Here is an 8,878-nt window from a genome sequence, read left to right on the forward strand (position 1 = left end):
ATAGGTCAGGCGAGGCGAGGGGATTGGAGCAGCATTGATGCATTTAAAAATACCACACCAAACACAGCTGTCTCCTACTGCTGCTGCCAGAAGGCTCGTCTCCTGACTCTCTCTCTCTCTCTCTCTCTCTCTCTCTCTCTCTCTCTCTCTCTCTCTCTCTCTCTCTCTCTCTCTCTCTCTCTCCGCAGACGGAGGCTCGATTCCTCTCCCTTCCCTCTTTCCTTTTTCTACATTATTCCTCCCTCGCTCTCTCTCTCTCTCTCTCTTTTCAAATGATTCTACATTCTGTAGTCGAAAAGACATCGCCAAAGGTCCTAAGGAGATGACCCCGCTATGATGTCATTATGACCCCGCTATGATGTCATTATGATCCCGCTATGATGTCATTATCACCACGCTATGATGTCACTGGGGATGAAAAACTAATTTAATGAATTCATTGATCTTCTAAAATCGTGCCACTAATTGACTCCCACTGGCTGGAAACGAATTCTATGTTGATGAAAAGAACAGAATTATTTTTGTATAATATATGACATCACTGTGATAGTAGTCACATAGTGGCATAGTCGTTTGACTAGGACCTGTTCTATTTCTGACTACAGAACGTAGAAAACCACTCTCTTCAGATATGTAGACACTGGTATGGTGCTGGGTATAATTAATGGGATGTTAAAAATGGGTCCCTTTAAGTATATACTGTGTTACATCTATATGATCCATATTGTTGCTACAAGCATCTAACAGGTTATTATTGAGATATGACTAAAGGAGGTCAGTAAACGGCTAGTGTACGTATTTGGATGAAGTCTGCGTGTGAAACACACACTGTAGATGTGAAATGTGTCAGGGGGCCCCACAGACCACCTGACCAAGTACACCGTTAAGTTGTGTGTTGCTAGATTAAGAATGGTAATCCAAACCACTGAGCGTTATCTCAATGTGTCTAACAGCAGGGATCAGTGGGGCACTTGTCATTCTGCAGGAAGAATGCCGTTATCCAGCCCAGTCCACGTCTAAGACGCATTAACAGTTTGCTCACCGTTACATAGATCAGACTCTCATACATTCTCAGCATTTTGTTTGTCCTTCGCACTCACTTTAAGATTCTTGTGTGATGGGAAAAAAATACCTTTTTCTAAGACGTAAACATGACAACAGACGCAGGTCACCGAGGAGCCCTGCCACAGCATTGTACAGTAACAAAACACATCGGCGTTCATTTCATATAAAGAGTCTGTATGAATGGAGGGGAAAAGAATGGCTTTGGTTTGTCAAAACAGCGTAACGTTCCCCCTGACAGACACTGATAATCCGTTCAGACTCCCTAACACGCTAACGTCAGGTGGAGTGTTCTGGTCTGACCACTGACGCAGGCCTTCATTCAGCCAAGCCGGCTGTGCCTTTAAATTTTTCATCTTCCCTTCATAATTTGACCTGTCCCCTGGCCAGGGGCGTGGAGCCAGCTGAGCTATTTTTAGGTCCTGAGCGCTGACGCTAACTCACAGGCTAGAGAGAGACAGAGAAGGAGTTTTATTGTGTTGTTTCAGCTGGGAAAACATTTCAGCCCTCAATCATTTTAATACAGCACAACAACGGGGCTGTGGAGGAAATGCAGGACTCACAGACTCACCGAAGTCAACGAAACACTTCTACCGTTGAACGCTAAAGCTTGATACTCTGTACTGTGTGGTTGTTCTTAAAAGTGAAACATTGTCAAAGAATCATACAGTATCAGTTTGACTGCCTTTATTGGCCATGCTTGAACTACGTTAGATAATAATTGATTAGATAAATCAAATCAAAAAGATAACATTTAACAGATAATACATTTACATTTGAGCAATGTGATTGATTGAAAAAATCATATTCACTTGCTCAGTTTGGTTTGCAGAATGTAATATAAATACTCCATCTGAAATAAAGCAAGCCTTCATCATCTAACCTGCAGTGCGTCACAGAAAACATTGTCAATAATCAGTGATAATTAAAATCTCCACGGGGTGACATCATCTCAACTAATTAGGGTTTAGGAAACTTCAGCTCTATCTGAGGTGGCGTTGGCTGGCTCGCTGGTCAGGGCGGTGAGATTGCTCCGCTAACATGAATCCAATCCCATGGTCATAACCGCTAGCTAATGACCCAACTGGGGCGTCTGTCAGAGTCATGCCAGCTCCGTCTCCAGTCACTGGGGATGATGGGGCAGAAAGAGGAAGGATCTCAGGGGGAACACTGACTGCGGCTTTGATTATTGACACTATTTGTCATACAGTGTTATACAGTATGACAAGGCAGTCTATCAACCTTTCACACTGCTGGAAAGTCCTGAATGACTTGAGTTCCATTTATGCAATGTTAGTTTACACCACGATTTCACAATTTGTGCTTTTTTTTTGTTCTATTGTTGTCTGTAATAAATAAATCCAAAGTTGGTTGGCTGCGTTCAGCTCAGCGGCTAGGGCCGCTGTGGTGTCGAGAGTCGAGAGAGTGGAGATCTGACAGTAAACACACTCCCTACTGCAACACAATGGATAGGGTGAGTAATCCCCCACTGCTACCTAGTTCACTAGAACACTACTTTACATTGTTAGCAGGCTCACAAAACAAGCTGTGTTAGCTGACTAGCGAGTGTGTCGTCGATTTTCAACAACGCGGAAATGCATTCACATGTTTCGAAAGAACATTAAACCGGAAGCCGACATGCGGACCAAAACACTAGAATGTGTAGAACATATACTCAATTTACATAGCACGGAGACTCAGGGCTGCCAAGTTTCACCAAAAGTTTGGAGTGAGATATTTTGGGTGGAGCAACCCAAAACTGCACGTTTTGGCAGTGGCGGCCCCTCTCTCCCACCCAATTATTTGTGCTAGTTTCCTGCAATTTTACATGTTGTTCATAATAAACCAATAATAATCATTAGAACATTTGATAAAACAAGACAAATTCAGACAATATATAATATTTATGAAATCTTAATAAACAAATACAGTAGCCTACAGAGTCTAAAAGAAAATTGGGCTCCATCAACAGGACTCAGCCCCTTGGTCAGCAGCAGAAAGACCCTTGGTCATCATCGTATATACAGTGCATTGCTCATAGATGGCTATCATGTTATACAGGACATCCGAACGAGGCCTTGGTGGTTGATTTTTTTTGAGGGACCCACAATTGTTGTATTTGTATTGTAAATTGTAATTAATAATAATAAGTATTACTATTAGTATTATTATCATTATTATTAATGTACCTGGTCATGTTACAGTAGAGAAACAAAAAACAGTTACCAAAACTGTAAAGTTGCAAAGTAGGCCTGTCATCTCACCCAAATTAAGTGAGTAGGCCTATTTAAGAAACTGTATGCCATAGTGTCTCTGAGATAAAGGATACAATCCGTTTTCACACTCTCCTCCATCACCCCGAAAAAGAGAACAGAGAAAAGTAAACCAGTAACTTATGTTACCGGATGAAACAACTTGCGGTTTGAAAGTACCCGTAGGCTACCAGATACGATGTTGTATGTTGTTGCACATACTTGCTACGTTCTTACACGCAGCTCGCGTGAACACAGATTCACATCAGTGCTCGCCTCCCACTTCGATTGCAGACTCAAGTTAACGCGCGTGCAGAAAGATGCCACGAAACTCTTGTCCAGTAGCTTTCTTTCAAGGAATTTAAAAAATAAAAGCCCCGCAAAACAATTGTTATTTCTCAGCGTGAGAAATTTGAGGTGTAGCGTGTGAGAGTGTGAACTGGTTGATATGCATGTGTCTCACGGCGAAAGCGTGAGACTTGGCAGCAATGCCGAGACTGCTTGTGCCACGTATTGTCATAGAAAATCTTACTTATGATGACTGTGATGTCGAGCTGATTCAGCTACATTAGCTCTTCACTTCCTCTGAATATCAGCGTCTGTTAAACGACTAAAACGTAACGGAAAAAAACCAGACGATCTGCCCTACTGCTCCCAATACCACAACAACAGGGACGATTCACAGTGACAGGGGCGGCGATTAACCTACACTTTTTTATTTATAACAAGCTTCCTAAACCCCGATGGGGGATTGTGGGATTGGAAATAGCCCTGGCCGATGGGCACAGGCCAGTAAACCTGCGATGTGGCGCGCCCGTTATAGCTCCTCCTGCGTCACCAGCGGCCTTTGTCTACTTTAGTCCTATTAAAGCATTTAAGTGTGAACGTCAGTGTTCCCGGCCGGGGAGCCACTCTGCTCTCTGCTCCTGGAGGTAAAGAGTTGATAGGGGGACGACAGAGGAACAAGTGGGCCAAATCGATGAAGCGCCCAGAGCGTTTTCCAGATTTAAAAGAAAGGCCATTATAGCCTGTCTCATAACAGCAGAGGGTGTCAAAAATGGAAAGAACGCTGCACACACACACACACACGCTCACGCCCACACCACACATGCCCACGCCCACGCCGACACTCACACTTATACTCACACTCACACTCACACACACACACACACATACACACCTACACACACACACACACTAAAACAAGTTTGTGACACACCAAGCACCAAGTTGTTTTCTATGACGGCTCGTGCAGTTCTCTGACGCTACTAGAAAATGCTAACACAGCTTCAGTTCTTTCAGGTGTTTATTAGAAGATTAGAACCCCTGGTCATAACCTGAGGAGTTTTTTCTTTCTCTCAAAATTAGTCTACTCAAGATAACACAATCACCGGTTGAAAACAACTCCCTGGTTCTTAATCACCACACCAACGCTGCTCTCTGACACAAGTAGCATGATGAAACCCAGCAGGGAGGCAGCAGCTCCAGTACGGAGGGAGGGTTGCTCCTGTACGCAGGGAGGGAGGGAGGGAGGGTTGCACCACACAGGAGGGGCGGACAAACGCTGCTTCTTTGCCAGACTTCAAAATAAACCACCTAAACATGTTTTGTTCCTCTTAATAGCAGATGATCTACGGTGTGGGAGGGGGATGAGTCTGTATTCGCGAAGCGAATGCATCAATACAATTGTGTGTGTGTGTGTTAAGGCTGCCACGATTAGTCGACTAGTCACGACGACGTCGACTACCAAAATCGTCGCCGACATATTTGGTAATCGCCGTAGTCGCATGTTTTTTTGGAGCTGAAATAAGCGTTGTTTTTTTTTTTTTGCCTAGCACCAGGGGAGCCCCCCCTCCCAAATTTCGTTGTTTGGTACCTGTACTATATCAATGACAATAAAGACCATTCATTTCATTCGATAAGCATTCGTTTTTCTTCCCTGAAGCTGCCACTGGCTAGCGTCTCCCAGTGTCTTTGATGTACATGCGCAGTGTCGGTCATCCGGGGCACACGTGACTTCCCCGGAAAAACAAAGAGAGAAATGTCTTCCTGTCCTCGTACCTCTAAAGTGTGGGAGCATTTCAACCACAACGTTGAAAAAAAGAATGTAAAATGTAAAATTTGCAAAGCTGAACTCGCTTATCATGGCAGCACGTCTATGATGCGCGAGCATCTAAAAAGGAAGCACGTTGTGGCAGATGACGAGGAAGACGATGGCTCGTCTCGGTAAGCTAGTTAGCTTGTTATTGGCTAACGATATCGTTACGTTAAAAGCCTTCTTACATTATTTTACGTTGTCATCAAAGCGATACTTATCAAATAGCTACAAATGTTGTCTTAACGTTACAGTGCTAAGAAGGCGCGTTCTACTATGAGATGAGTGAAGCAAAGCAAAACTTTTGTACTCTGTACAAGTATTTATTTTTGTTTTTGTATTCTTTTGGTTGCCTAGCCTACCTCATTTGCCTAGCCTACCTCATTTTACTCAGCAGTTTGCACCCTCTACTACTCTTTACATTACATTACATGCAAGTGATGCCAGAAATAAATCTGCAAAGTTCATTAAAATATCTATTTTTGAGTGAACAATCATTTTAATTGTCTTTATTTTTAGTTAGCACATGCCTACAACAACAACTAACAACTTCAAGCTAAATTTAGAAGCTGATTTAGAAGATGATAGCTAAATAAGAGCGATTGAGTAATTGTGCGATAAGCTGTAATTTATGATCCGATTAGTCGACTAATCGTTAAAATAATCGGTGACTAGTCGACTATGAAAATAATCGTTTGTGGCAGCCCTAGTGTGTGTGTGTGTGTGTGTGTGTATTTGTGTGTGGTGTGTGTGTGTGTCTGTGTGTGTGTGTGTGTGTGTGTGTGTGTGTGTGTGCATGCGTGCATGCGTGCCTGTGTGAGATGATGAGATGAGATGAGATAACGTTTATTGCCATTTATGCATACACATTAAGCATACACATATAGGAATTTGATTTGCCGTTACAGTAAGAGCATTTCTAAATGCAATGCAAACAAAACAACATAGGACAGACAGCAGTGCAGACAGAACACAACAAACTGTAAAACCATAGCTGTGAGAAATACATGCACATGCTTACGGTATGTGATGTGTGTGTGTGTGTGTGTGTGTGTGTGCTTGCGTGCATGGGTGCCTGTGTGCGTGTATCTGTGAGAAATACATGCACATGCTTACGGTATGTGATGTGTGTGTGTGTATGTGTGTGTATGCTAGCCTATTTGTCTGTCTAACATTGGGCCAGAGTTTCATCATCATGCTACCCCAGGAGAGAACTGGTGGCGGATGTAAATATTACCAGGTGCTGATTTCTACCAGTCAGTAGGGACGACCCAGCGTGGGAGTGCATGGTAACAGAGCTCCTTGACGTCACACCCCTTTCTCAGGAGGCTCCCCCCCCCCCCCTCCCCGGCCCTCCACAGCCTCGGAGAAGAGCCAGGCGGGGCCTGTAGGGAAATTACCTCTGCACAGCAATTACCTGTGTGCCCCACCACCTTACATCAGCCCCGGATGACTCACAAGCACACAGCCAGGCCCTGGAACAGCTCTCCCCAGGTCAGTTTGCAGACTTTGGAGCCTGGCTTCCTGACGACCATAGCCACACACGTTGGGAGTCACAGGGCGGGGGGTGTACTATGCTAGCCGTGTGGATGTCTGTGTGGATGTCTCTAGATGCAGAGAGCTCAGACGACCTGCAGAGGAGGGCAGTGGGTAAAGACCGGTGCGATTTCAAAAATGATCTTTTTTTTGCCCCGGCCCTTACCGGTCAAACGTCGTAAAAGCACAAAGGCATTAGAACTGTTGATTTGATGTCAAAATCCAATTAGTGTGTACATCTGGACGCGTTATGGGAGTGGGTTTCCTTACTAATGATTGGGGGCGCTCTCACTTTTATTAGGTTACCCTGTCTGGCGTCCTGTGGTATTTCCTGTCGGACTTTCTGGGTGATAGAGTGCACTTTACAGGTTGGATCAAATAACGCACAAAAAGCTTTTTTAAAGGCAGTAATGTTTGGGTTCTTAAATCTAAAACAATATTTGGCAATGCAGCTAATTCTAATGCAATAAAGAGGAAACCCCGGGGATACAACCATTAGTGAAGTAACCGTTTAGTGTGGGATTTTTTTGTTTGTTTTTTTTGTTTTTTGTGTGTCTGTGTATATGCGAAAGAGAGAAAGAGAGTGTACAAATCCAAGTTATTATTATTATTATTATTAGAGAAAGAGGGAGAGAGAGAAAGAGAGAGAGAAAGAGAGAGGGAGAGAGGGAAAGAAAGAAAGAAAGAGAGAGAGAAAGGAAGAGAGAGAGAGTGAGAGAGAGAGAAGGAGATTGTAGGAATAATGTCGAAAAAAAGCTACAGTGCATCCTTTTTGGGAGGGGTGAGGGCTTGCTGGCTTGAGTCCCACATGCAATAATCAGCTCTTCTGTATTGCAAGTTTAAGAGGCTTTGTCTGAACCAATATTCAAATTCGAAAACAATCTCAATACATTTTAAAAGCACTGTGTGTTGTAGGCTGACCTTGGGGGTCAGTTCTCTATCTGTGAATAGGTCCCTGATGCTGTGCTTTCATCTGCTGCATAGGCATTCTATAAATAGCCGCAGAGCACAGAGGGACAGTGGAAACAGAGGCGGGCGCTCTCAGAACTCTAACTGATCAATGTGTTCATCTCTGTTGGAAACCATTGATCCACTGCTTCCATCAAATTGACCAGGCTGTTGCAACAACTACCCTACATTCAATTATCACTATTACTCTCTCTAACTCTACATTGTGTTGGGATCTAAGCTGGGCTTTGAATCCAGGATCTTAAGCAACAAGACTCAATTGTCCAATAGATCGACGGCATTCAAGAAATAGTGATGTCAAGTGCTATGGGGTATTAAACCACAGGCCAAAGATTGACACATGTGACCTTGTTCAACCCAAACCCAGCTTTTCTGAACTGTTATCAACCCACAAGGGATTAGTAACGACGCGTCTCATCTGGACAGCACAGCTCTGATCTCCTTTGACCGCTGACCTAAGCCTTTTATCAGTGGATAATCTCAATATCCCAAGGAAATCATGCCCAGACCTAAGCTATCACATCATTTGATAAATAAATAAAAACTATTTTTATGTGTTCTCCACATTGGCTGGCATGTTGGTATGAAAACAGATCATACAAAAATGTGGCCACTCACTTTCAATAAGAGCAAAATGTTTCTTAGTGCAAAGCTTTTTCGAAAGACAATTTTTTTCTTTTTTTTATAAATAAATAAATATATTTTTTATTAGAATTCATAGAATCAACATACACAGTGATACCGGAGTGACAATTCCCATGACATATACTGCAAAGTAAAACTGCACTGACCAGTTAATCTCTCAATGACATTTAAAGGGGCAAAAATTCCATTCATGGATTTCAAAGGTCGACTAAAAAAAAAAAAACGGCTGAGGAAATCAAATTGACCATCGGAAGGGCAGGCTGACGGTCATTGTCCTGGCCACTTCCACCTACGCCACTGCTTCTTTTCTTGACCATGG

This window comes from Nansenia antarctica (genome assembly GCF_963989245.1).
Source record: "Nansenia antarctica genome assembly, chromosome: 10".
Taxonomy (NCBI): Eukaryota; Metazoa; Chordata; class Actinopteri; order Argentiniformes; family Microstomatidae; genus Nansenia; species Nansenia antarctica.